At 41.6% G+C, this 13,111-nt stretch overlaps 1 pseudogene; it reads right to left on the bottom strand.

The window, feature by feature from the left end:
* Positions 1-547: 547 nt before the first annotated feature.
* On the bottom strand, positions 548-6,840 carry LOC123394893 (annotated as a pseudogene).
* Between the last annotated feature and the right edge of the window lie 6,271 nt (positions 6,841-13,111).

Here is a 13,111-nt window from a genome sequence, read left to right on the forward strand (position 1 = left end):
CCCACCTCGTACACCTCCTGTGGCTCGGAGCAAGAGGCCTTCTTCTGCTGGGTGGGGCCAGGGCGTGGGGGAAGGGTGTAGAGCGCAAGCTCGGTGCAGACCCTCTCGGCGGTGGGGGGCGGGGTCGGCCTCACCTGGGTCACGTGGTGCAGCTCACGCAGTACGCGCTGCTGCGAGGCAGAAGCCGATGGGCACCTGGAGCTGGCGCGTGAAGAGAACGTGAAGAGAAGGTGGTCCCGGGGTCCCGGGGTGCCTGGGCCTGTGCGCCCTTAATGCTGTCCTGGTCAGCGCGACCGAGCGCTCGTCAGTGCGGGTGACTTGGCGCGCGGGCCTGTGGTCTCGTCACAGGGCCTCCTCCTTCCTTCACCGAAGAGCTGACGGTGGCCCCCGCGGGGCAGCCGGTGAGTGTCTGGTCTCAGGATGGGAGTGGGGCAAGGGTGGGGGACCAGGCCCACGGCCAGCACCCCTCCTCGGCTGTTGAGCACATGGTTGCCAGGAAACTTCTTCCGGCCTTGGCTCCCGTTTTTGAAGTGTTGCTCTCCATTGTTTAGGGCTTCAGTGGGTTCAGAGAACCACGGCTCCTGTGATCAGGAACAGCTTTCCTTCCAGAATTCTCAGTATGGGTGTGGACTGCGTGGGTGGGCGGGCATCCAGGTAGCCCTCCTGCGCTCCCCCTCCTGGCTCTGGGCTGCCTTGCCCTCTTCGACTTCTAGGAATGTTCTGGAAAGAGGAAAAGGATGACTTGGCCTTGCCAAAGTTGCTTCACAGGTTCTGGGCCTAGGCCTTCTTTCTCTAGCCTTTGCAGGTCTTTGGGGAAATCGACCTCCCGAGGCTCTGGATGCCTGGAAGTTCTCTCATCTTCACCCACCCACCTGAGGGGGTGGGAGGCTGTGGTAATTAGAGTATGAGTTTGTGCTGTCGTTGCTCTTTCTCTCACTGGGATATGAGTCGCCTTGGAGAGGGGTGGGATGTCTCTTTAGAGAGGTATTCTGTTAGTTTTCAGGTACTGAAGAGAAATGGCCCTGTAACGGGTACATTTGGCTGAGGTTTCAGGCTTCTCTGCTGAGGACATTGAGTCATGTTCTAGGGGCTCATCGAAGTCAAACCCAGGTCTGCTGGATCCATTTCGGTTTCCATTCCCATCAAGAGTAGCCATCTGGGACGCCTGGGTGGCTCAGTTGGTTGGACGACTGCCTTCGGCTCAGGTCCTGATCTCGGAGTCCCGGGATCGAGTCTCACATCAGGCTCCCAGCTCCATGGGGAGTCTGCTTCACTCTCTGACCTTCTCCTCGCTCATGCTCTCTCTCACTGTCTCTCTCTCAAATAAATAAATAAAATCTTTAAAAAAAAAAAAAAAAGAGTAGCCATCTTGTCCTAAGCTCCCTGAGGGGCTGTATCCAGTTTATATCAGTTTCTTTGGCCAGTGCAAAGTAGAGCGTGCTCTTAGTACCCATGGAAGGCTGGGGCACCTGGGCAAAATGTGGCTTCAGGGAGGGTACCAGGTAGGTGCCAGTCAAGCTCAGAGTTGCAGAGGCTGCAAGCTGACACTGTGAGCTGGGACAGGGATGCGCCCCCTTCAAGAGGCAAATTGTCAGTGACAGTCTCCAAGGAACTGGGGAACTGCTGGCTCCACGACAGGGGTGGCTCTCCCTTGCCCAGAGGAACAGTATGCCATTTATCCTAAGCCCAACCATTTGCTGATGCTCAGACCTCCCCGCGTTGGAGAAGCAGGGCTGAAGAGTTCACTTCACAGTCCACTGAGATTCCCTTTAGGGGTTCATGCTGTCTTGACATAGCACGTGTCTGGTGTTGTATCCCCTGTAGGAGGCAGCCTTGAACAGAAGTGATACTGAACACTCCTGGCTAGAGATGTGGGGTGGGGGAAGTGGGGAGTGGGGGGATGGGGATGGATGCTTAAAGATGCTGGATAGAACTGGGAGAAGGAGCTATAAAGGGAAGTCTCACTTGTTACAGAGGTGCCTGAGCTGGTCAGTGCTGCTGGTGGACTTGTCAGGGGAAAGAAGATGGCGGGTGGGTGTCCCACCCTATTCCAGGCTCCCCATACTCTCCTGGGAACTGCATTGTCCGTGTCCTACCTCACATTATCACAGTCATAGTTGCAGAGGAGCTGAAATGGTAGCTTTGGGGCCAAGGAGTGCAATGGTGCCCTGAGATGTTTAACATCATGCTGGCATCAGGTTGGTTCTCCCCAGATTTGATTAGAGTGTCGAGTGTGAGGTCAGCCTGCAGGTTCACAGCACTTTTGCTTCAGCAAAAGCTTTGCTCCTCCTGATCATGCTGCTTTCCTGAGCTGGGGTCAGAAATGAGGTGCTTTGGGCTAAAGTAGTCAAAGGTGACAGTGTCTGCAGGCTCAGATCTGCACATGCAGCTCATCACCTCTGGCGTGGCCATGGCCATCCTCAGAGCTGCATGGGGCTCCAGGCCAACTGAGTTCAAACCTTGCTGCTGCTCGGGGGCTTAGCCACACTCAACCATACTGTAGGCCATGCTGTGCCTATAGCAGTTATGATGCGCAGGTCGTGGGGGCAAGGCTTCAGGGGGATGAATCCAGATACAGTCAAATATTAATTATTTGAAATCATTTTTGCAGGTAGATTAGTTTTCTACTAATGAATTTCAAGGATTATAAAGGGGGCATTACAAAATTTGTTATAAAAAGAGGTGTTGAATCATATAGGTTCAAAAACCACTGTTATAAATGTCTACATCTCACCTAAAAAGGTTTGATAGTCTCTAGAATTTAGAATTATAGTGATGGTTTGTGAAGTGTTAATAAGGTATTTAGAATATAGCCATTTAAGGAAAATGTCAGATATCTAGAGGATGTGAGAGGAACTTTACTGAACATATGTTATGCAGCAAGTATTATGCTTATTTATTGACCTTTTTATATCATTTTGAAAAATGGTTATAGTAAACTGTTTAGGTAGATATTTCTCCATTTAAAACTGAGGAAACTCAGAGCATTACAATAAACTGTTTAGATAGATGTTATTTCTCAATTTAAAACTAAGGCATAATAGCTGTCTCCAAACCTGAGAGGGCTAATGTTCAAAAAGAGTAGGTTTTACCTGGGCCATTCCAGAGGCTATAAAGCTTGGAATAGTGAAGAGAAATTAAATAGCAGTAGATTTTGGCTCAGTTTCAAGAACTTTATCAAAACTAGTTCTCCCTCAAGAGAATAGACAGCCTCAGGAGGTACTGACTGGAAAGGGTGTCAGCAAATAGTAAAATTTTGATTATCTTGGGTCACAATTGAAGAAAGATTTTCTTCATTTGTATCAAGAGGTTAACACAGTTTTGTTTTGTTTTAAAAGATTTATTTATTAGAGAGAGAGGCAGGTAGGGACAGAGGGAGAGAGAGAATCTCAGGCAGAGCCCTCAGGTGAGCACAGAGCCCCACATAGGGCTGCTCCCAGGACCCATGAGAACATGACCTGAGCTGAAATCAGTAGTTGGATGCTTAACCAGCTGAGCTATTCAGGCTCCCCCAGATGTTAACTCAGTTTTAACTCAGATTCAGTGACTCTTCTGAATTATTTTGTTCAGCCTTCTACATGGAAGTCCCTTCTGTAACACCCTGACATGTAATCATAAAGCCAGTAGGAGCCTATTATCTTCTGTGTATTCTTGTCTGCTGTTAATTCATAAAAATTTCCAATATTTTATTTATCCTTGATTCCAACCGTAAATTCTTTTTTGGAGCAATGAGGCAGGGAAACATGTTTCCCCAAGAAGTTCATGCCATCAGAAGACAGCATAAAGGATCAGGAGGATTTTTCTTATATTGATATTTTATTTCTATTCATTGGATCTTTAAGTGTATGAAGATGGTGGTCATGTTTTCAGGTTGTCTTTGATGATGAGCTAGTGTTCATTTCATCTCACTTACTATTAGTTGGCCAACCCTTTCTTGAAGATATTTTAGTTTTTAAAAAATTCCTTTTATGGTATGGGCACCAAAACAAACATAAGTATGTATACCATCTTCATGCAAACTTTAAGGAGCTTTTTAGCTCTGATTAGCATCTTGGCTCCTCTTTCAAAAAATCTAGTAAATAAAGGGGTTAAAACTCTAAAGTATAAGAAAAAATCAGTTATAGCAAATCAAGTGTATGTTACATACTGAGGTATAATAAAAAAATCTTCTAATGATTACTTTCATGATGGATTATTATCCAACACAGCTACAAAGGTCTTGGGCAGATGAAGATGATCTTTTTCTCCAAATGGATCAGAACATGAATTTTAAAGGTTCGGGGCTTTTCAACTCCAGGACGGTCACGGGAGTCACACCTTGTAGCTATAGTGGTTATAAAAGAAAGCAAATAAAAGAAAGAAATTTTTGACAAAAGAGTCAGTGGTGGATTGCCACTGAGTTGCCCTGGACTCTGGTCTGTAGATTTGACCTCAGTGTTTTCAGACTTTTTATATTTCACTGCCTTGAACCTTGTTGACATTTGCTTGTTTACCGTGCTTCTTGCCTGCTTCTACATGATAAAGTAAAAAGGAACATAAGTGCCTTTTCAGTTAAATATAGATATAAACTATATAAGGGGCATTTGTGGGAGGATAAGTAGTACAAGTCACTCATTTGGAAAAAAGAATTTTATAATTGTAGGCCAAATATTTAGGTTAAAAAATTACCAGTGTCTTGAGTTTCTAACTTGTTACTGGCACTCTAAAAATCAGTGGAACTTGTCATAATGTTCAGAGATAATGGCTACTCTCTGACAGCAATAGAAAGCAATTATATTTGTATAGCAGTAAATTTTTTAGACTTTAAAGGAATTATTTCAGTATGAATATATTAAAGCCTTAGAGGAGAAGACAATTTGAGATCCCATATAAAGCTGTGATTATTTATTCTCATCATTCTATGGCCAGAAGAATTAAATGGTTTTCCAAGCTCTACACCTCTTTAGTTCATATAGATTGACCTAAAAGTGACAACTTTAAATAACCTGCCTGATTCTCTTTCCACAATTCCATATAATTATGAGATGTTGGAACAGGATTCATATATGTTAATCTGTGCTTTATATACCTAGCAAGATACAACTCAAAGACCGTGTTATGGGTGTGTTGAATGGGATGGATAACAAATGCTTTCCCCTAACCTAAATTTCCCAGTGGGCATCCCTTAACATGAATCTATTCCTTGTCCTTCTACTCCCTGAGTATGGTTACTCTTACAGAAAAAGTATTAAAATGTCAATTGAGAGAAAAATGAGGTCTTTGGAAGAGTTCTTCCCATTGTTATTAGAGCATGGAATTATTAGTAATTTAGCTAATTGGACACAATGAATGCTGAAAAGATATGTGTACCTCTTTTGAAGGGTGAAAGATATTTTTTCTGATAGGCTGATGAGGTCAAGTTTCAGACAGTGCACAAAGTGGGAAAATTTCAAAATTACCGATAGTTAGAAACCATACTGCCTTAGAAAATAAGATATTTTATCCTGCTAGGTATGTATGAGTGACCTGAAGGGGATATAAGGCCCATGGCAAGGCAAAAAAATAAGTATCCCAAAGGCTTCCCTGGGAAATTGAGTTGTGGGTTTGAAGCCATGAAATGGGAGTGCAGCTGATTTAGGCTGTGAAGTATTTACTTAATCCGCAATGTTGCCCAGAGAAGACCTTGGAGTTTCAAAGCCGAATCTATCAAAGAAACCAACACAAAACAGGTAGACTAAACAGCCTCGCACCACCTTGCTTGTATCCATAAATATCAGAGCAAACTTTATCTGAGCCTCGGCCTCCAGCCTACTTGCAAATGATGTCATTATGCAGACCTAGCTTTGGCATGAAGACATAATTAGTATTCAGTCTGACAGAAAACCATTTCATTTAATTTCACTGGCTGAGATCCAACCGGCAGTATATATATGACAGCATACGAAACAGGCACTTTGGGTAAAAGCAAGCTTGGCATTAGTACGCTGAACAGTGACCTGGAATGGGAACAGGGACAGAGCAAGGTTGGAAGGAGCAAAGGAACAGAGGGAGTTGTCATTCCAGTTCAGAAACCCACTGAGTTCATGTTTTCGATGCAAAGAATGAGGGTTATTTAATAAAGATTCATATGCCCTGTTAGTCATCTGTCTATGAACAGATTTATGAACATAGTCATGATTAACTTTTAACCTGAAAAAATTACAGAAATCCTCATAGGGATTTACCTGGAATGAGAATCTGATCCCACATGTTAAATGTCTTTTGCAATAGGAGGATGTATGCTGTCTCTTTAACATACTAGTTCTTTCTCTGTGACCTCTAGCATTTTGACTTATGTGGGAACTGTCTGCGAAAAGTATTTAGCACAGAGATTACAATTAACCAATGATGACATTTAATGCTCCAGATGCATCCCCATGCTTCTCTTTCCTGTTCTGTGTCCTGGGACAGTGACATGTATAGACTCTATCCTTAGTCTTCTCTGTCCTATGGCTTCTATTTGGATTTTATCAGTAGGGGGCACCAACAAGAGATTTGGAGATTGAGAAGAAATTCCTGCAGGTTCCCTGTGGGTAGACTCTGCCCTCTACTGAAGGCTATAATTCCTTTAAGGTGGCCCTCTTCTCAGAGTACTCTCTCTGAGTTCTGTTAATTACTCCTGTCCCTGGTCTTTTTTAAGACTAAGAGTTCTCAATAACCTGTTCTCAATAACCCTGGGGTACTGCATCATTGTATTTTTTCCCCCCTAAACCTTGCCCATGGCTTTGAAAATGGCCTTCATTAAACTCACCTCAAATTGTCTAATTTTGGCTTTTCATCTGTTTCCTGATGACTATTACTGACAGTTACAGGTTCCGACATGCCTGGACAAAAGTCAGAATCATCCAGAGAACGAAAAGGAGAATGTAACCATAGAAGTCTAGGAGACTGTTGCTTCACAGGAATGGAAAGTAGTAGAATTAATTGGTGGGATTTTGAATGGAAAGGAGTCTCTGATGTCTGAGATCACTGTTCATTGTCCTGAAAATCATGGGCAAGGATGTTTCTATAAATTTATCACTAGTAGAAGATGTGCTTTGATTTTTGCTACAAATGTAAGGACAGATTAACGTCAATTTATAGCCTTTTTTATTTATATCTGTAGTTATGGAATTGATGGTCATGAATGAAAATAACAGTTTTTACTTGATCAATGTGAGAATCAAGCTTTCCAAAATAACCTTACTTACATCCTTCTCAGGCCCCACATCCCAGCATTACCATCCATGCCAACACCTTTATGCAGGGTGAATAGTGATTAGTAAATGGGAGTGGCCTTCTGGCTCACTTTTTTGATTTTTTACCCACTCTCATTACTTTACTCTTTATTTCCTCATTTGTAAATAAGTTTTATTTATTGATTGAATAAACTTTTAATTGACTCATGCTTTTTCTTTCTTACTTTAGTTCTTTCATCCTCTTTCTCATAAATATTTTTGATACGAAGTAAAAGAGAGGAGGTGAACAGGGGAGAGAAGAGCAGGCATATATGAATAGAAGGGGGGGCAGTTTATTGTGAGAGGATTGAACAAAGTGAAGCAGGTGCTGAAGGGTGCAGTAAAACGTTTTACTCCTGTATTATCCTTGCTGAGAATGCTTGCCTCTCACCCTGGGTTCAGTTTAGGTAAATAGTAGAGTAAGTTTTTGTTATGGTAACAACAAACAACCAAAGTATACTGCAAATCAAGAGAAAACTTTGGCATTTTCACTTAATAACAGTGGCCACAAGACGGCGGAGAAAATGCATGTTTATATGACCAAAACCTAGCAGAATTCACAACATATTATTTCTTTGAATCAGCAAATATTTTTTGAGTGCTTAGTATGTGTTAGGTACTGTCATATATGCTGGGTACCTTACTGTGGGTGAGGTGAATGCATATCCCTTTTCTTGTGGATCTTACATTCTAGTTGGGGTAGACAGCCAGTAAAATATGAATTAAACTTTTAACATGCTAACTAGTGATTGTTGGAAGAGGTCATCAAGAAAATGTGACCACCAGTGGGCCGTCAGAGGCTCCACATCCCTTCCCATGTCTTTACATGTGTGTCCACCCACTGTGGGGACCATTTTCAAGGACACATGTAGCCTTGAGAGAACAAGTGTTGTGGAGACCATCTGGACTGAGTACCTGATTAGACCTTGTTAAGGCTTCTTTGTAAACTTTTGAGATTCCAATGAGTGGGTGCTGAGATCTGCCTATCTAGTACTCAAGACAAGCCTTGAATATAAGTTATTTTCTTACTCAACCTGCCACTTCCCAGTCTAGGGTGGTTTGCTGCTTTCTTCAGTCTCTCTATGCCCTCTGTGATGGGGACCAGTTTTCAAACCAAAAGTAAGTGCCCAAGAGAAAAATGAAGCAGGGAAGGGATATAGGAAGTACTAGAGACAAGTGTTGCAGTTTTAAACAGGGCAGTCAATGAAGGTCTTATTGAGAAGATGGTATTAAACAAAGACCGGAAGTAGTCGAAGATGCCCATCCATATATGGATATCTGAGGAAGGCATAGAATTGGTAGTAGCTAGTGCAGAATCCTTGAGGCAGAAGCATGTTTGGAATATTGAAAAAAGAGAACAAGAATGTTAATACGGTTAAAGTAGAGGAAGTCAAAGAGGTAGAGGAAAGAGAGAGACAGCTTGTTTAGGTCAGGGGACAGCAAATAAAGAACCAGACAGCAAATATTTTAGGCTTTGCAGGATAAGATCCCTTCACATATGCTCCTCTTTCTGTTTTTCCTCTATTCTCCTCCTCCTTTGCCTTTTTCTTCTTCCTCTTCCACTTATGCTCTTGCTTCTTCTGCTTTCCCCTGAAGAATGTAAAAATCATTCTGTGCTGGGGTCCACGGTCTGGATTTGACTTGCAGACAGGAATTTGACAATCCCTGATATAAATGACTTTAAGGGGGTGGGTGGGTGGGTGGGTGGGTGGAAATCACTTACATTTTATGAGGGTCAGTTTTCCTGCCCTCTAGAAAATAGACCGTAGAGGACAAAGGTAGAACCAGGGAGACTGTCAGCAAATCTTGCCAACAATCCAGCCATAGACGATGATGATGGGACGGACTCTGGGATTGCTGAGGATGTGGTACGTTTGAGTCCACATATCTTTGGAAAGAACTGCTGACAGGATTTAATGGTGGGTTGGATGTGGGTATGGGGGAGAATGTGGATGTGGGTATGAGAGAAGACATGGATGGCTCTAATTTTTTTTTTTTTCCTGAATAGTTAGAACAAGGAGTTACAGTTTACTGAAATGTCAAGTGGGAGGAATCTTGAAAAATGACCCTTGAATTTACCAAAAAGATTAACTTTGAAACTTTTCGTGGTGCTTTGGAAACTCTTCATTCTGTTAGGCTTTTGAGAGGCAAGAGAACTAAAGAATGGAGATACTGAATAGGGACAACATTTGATAAATTTCTTCTTTTAAAAGTATCATATAGAAATGAGATAGTAAACGAAAGGTGATTAGTGGTTAAGTAAGGGGTTTTTTTAAATTATTTTTTGAAGACAGTAGAAATCGCAGTAGGTTTGTGTCCTTCTGGGGTGTTGCTCTAATGAAGGGAAATTGATGATACAGGAGGGGAAGAGGAGAACCCTTGAAGGATGTCTTTGAATAGGTGAGAGAGGATGAGAGCAGGTGGAATGTGAGCCCTCACCTGGGGTTTTAGATGCTGCAACTATTTAACAGGGAGGAAAGCAAGGCACAGATATAGGTGAATGAATAGATGTGGGAAATTGTACTAATCCTCCTTGGTTTCTTCTTCTGTTCTCCTGCTGAAAGAAAAGCACGGTCATCAGCTGAACATAATAAATATTGAGGAGGTGGGGCTAGGGGTTTTAGAAGAGGTTAACTTACAAAACAGTTGTGTGTGAGGAAATGTGGAAGGGTTGCCATGAATGGTCCACGTGAGGTTCATGGATACCTGTTGTAAGTGAGACTAGCCAGCAAGTTTGTATTTTTCTCCAGCCATATTTCACGTGCAGAATAGCAAAAGCACTGGATTTAACAAAGTGAATTGAGGTCAAGAGGGTCAAAAGATTTCAGATAGATGAAAGGGGTCATTTTAATTTGGATCATGATATTTCAACTGGTTAGAGAGGGAAGTAAAACATTGAAGAAAATGAAGGGCAGTGAAAAAAAAGGCAGGATGAATAGATTATAGGTACTGGTGGGGTTGAAAAATTGTGGGAGTTGTGGCACTAGATGGAAGGAGCTAGAAAGATAAGAGATATTGGGTGGAGAGTAGGATACTTGAAAATGAGGTATGAGGAGGTTGTAGTTTTGGGTAATGAAAAAGTATGGGATATGAGCATGAATTGTGGCTCTGGTAGAGTGGGAAATAAACTCCTTTTAGAGAATTAAGGAATTAAGAGTCTGGGTCTTAGAATAATCATCTGTGTGAAAATTTAAACCACTAAGAATCATCTGGTATATATTTGCAGAAAGTGACAGTCGGCTGGAAACTAAAATCTTCAAGGAATAAGCATGAGTGACAGTTTGGTGACATTAAATGGTTATAACAAGGAGTGATGGTGGTTGTATAGCTTGACTACAGGAGATTCAAAGTTTGTTTTGTTTTGCTTTTGTTTTAGAGAAGAAAGAAAGACTATGTTCTGTAAGCAGCAAGGAGTACACAGTCCCAGTGATAGGGAGAGAGTGAAAGACAAAACAGATATTGGTAGCGTTGTCAGGAAAAGTCAGGTTTCAGTAGAGAAGAATATTAGAAGAGAAATGGAGAAAAAGAATATAGGGAATTTTGCTGATGGCTGGCTATGAATTTCAGAGGGAAGCATGGCTGGATTTCAGGGTTGGGTAGAAATGAGAACTGAGGCGTAAAGAATGTCTAGGGAATTTTTTTTTTAAGATTTTATTTATTTATTTGACAGACAGAGATTACAAGTAGGCAGAAAGGCAGGCAGAGAGAGAAGAGGAAGCAGGCTCTCGAGGAGCAGAGAGCCTGATGCGGGGCTCGATCCCAGGACCCTGGGATCATGACCTGAGCTGAAGGCAGAGGCTTTTAACCCACTGAGCCACCCAGGTGCACATCTAGGGAATTAGAGTTGGATGTTGAGGGGTACCTGGGAGTTGTGGGATTCATTTGGTGACTGAAGCAAACAGGTACAAAGCGCACAGTGATCACGGTGGTGTTAGTCTCAAGGCAGTCAGGACTGGGTTATTGGAATGGAGAGGTAGGCATCTTGTCAGAAGCATGAAGACACTGGGCTCCTGTCAGAGGAGTGTGGGGTGGGGTGGAGAGTAGGGGGTGGTGGGCTAGTGTAGATTAGTATGTGTGGGTATATTAAATGACAGTCTAATGAATAAAAGTTATTATTATGGTGCTTATTAAAAATAATTAATTGCCCTCATCCCCATTCTCATCCTCAACTATGAGATATCAACTATTTACTCTCTGCTATGGATTATAATTGGAACTTACATAACCTTTTTATTATTAGCGTCTCACAAACAAATATCCTAGAAAGTAGATACTGTGAGATCAGTTTGTAAGTTTTTAAACTTTAGACAACTGAGACCCAAAGAGTTGAAGTAACTTGTCTGAGGTCTCACAGTGAGTGGCGAAGTAGAGTTCACACCTGGGCCATGTAGCTCCTAAACCACTCTTTTCCTGGTAATACTGTTTTTCCATTAGTACTAATGGAAATACATACCTACTGTTTCTTTTTAATGATCTCACTTGGATTTTTCTCTTCTGTGGCACAGAAATCTGTACATGGGGAGAAGTACAGGCTTATCTATTGATGGATGATTTTCTGAGGTTATATTCTTTAGAGAAAACTAAGTATTAATTGAAAACCTATCTGTTTTATTAGTGATGTCAAATGTAATGATTTCCTTTTGGCTTGGTGTAGTCTGACAGAAGAATATTCCAATTTTAGGCTAATTGATTTTTGCCATAATGCAAACAAATAGAAATTTCCATGATCTTTGCTTAAAATAGAATGTGATTATCCTTGCTCTTATATGCCCTGCCCACTATAATCTTTAAGCCTTCCCTTTCATTTAAATGTCCTCCTGAGTGATTCACTTTTGGACTTCCATGATTAATTCTGGGCTCATTTAATATGTTAGTTGAATTTGATTATCCAAGGGACTGGTGACCTAGAAAGTACAGCATCTGACACCAATAAAAATTGTTTCTCATCACAGTTTAGTAGATAGCTAACCTCCATTGTCTTGGGCCAGAGTGAATATCTGCTTTAAAAACTAGCTTTAACATTCCTTTCCCTCTTTACATGCTTAGAATGGAAGAGTAGCTGCTCAAACTGAGTCGCAAAAAGCTTTTCTGTCAGTATGTGAAAGATTCACAAGTTTAACACAATATTTTTAAAACCTGTATTCTATTTGGATACAATTCTTTTGTTAATCTCTGTTCCTCCTTGCTGATCTTTCCAAATCCTTTTCTCATATTTATGCTAATTCTTCCCTCTTGAGCACCTTACATAAATTAAGTAAATTTTTAAATTAAGAGAAGTAAAAAAATATTGTGCAGATTATCTTTTCTGCTTATCTGACTCAGACATCTGCATGGTGGTAATAGTCTTCTGAAACTAACAAAATCGACTCCAACAAGCCAAACATGAAGTGGGGACAAACATTGATCAAAAACGAAACATTCAAATGACTCTTTTCTGAAGGAGGAATAACTACCTCCTCTAAGGCTATAGCAGAAGAATCTTTTTTGTTTGGGGGTGTGATATTGTGATTTTTAATAAGAAATATGTATGTGGTCTTTGACCACATTCCTGGCCAGTGCTCCTCAAAGGCTTGGAATTTCCTCTGTTAAGAATGATAGGGTGTCTTTTGTTAAGTTAATGAGATGACTTTCAGAAAGCTCAGTGGTAACCAAGGGATGAAGACTGGTTTCCGGGGAACCAACCACATGATTAGAGGACCAGAACTTGGAATTTATTTCCTACACCAACCTCTAGAGGTATGTAGGGATGACAGGGAAGCTGGAAGTTTAATCAGTTGCCAATGGCCAATGGTTTTATCAGTCATGCCTCTAAATGAAGTCCTCATAAAAACTCAAAAGGATTGAGTTTGGAGAGCTTCCCAAGTTGGTGATAATGT

Source organism: Mustela putorius, unplaced genomic scaffold (assembly GCF_011764305.1).
Source record: "Mustela putorius furo isolate JIRA1106 unplaced genomic scaffold, ASM1176430v1.1 tig00003845_pilon_pilon_pilon, whole genome shotgun sequence".
Taxonomy (NCBI): domain Eukaryota; kingdom Metazoa; phylum Chordata; class Mammalia; order Carnivora; family Mustelidae; genus Mustela; species Mustela putorius.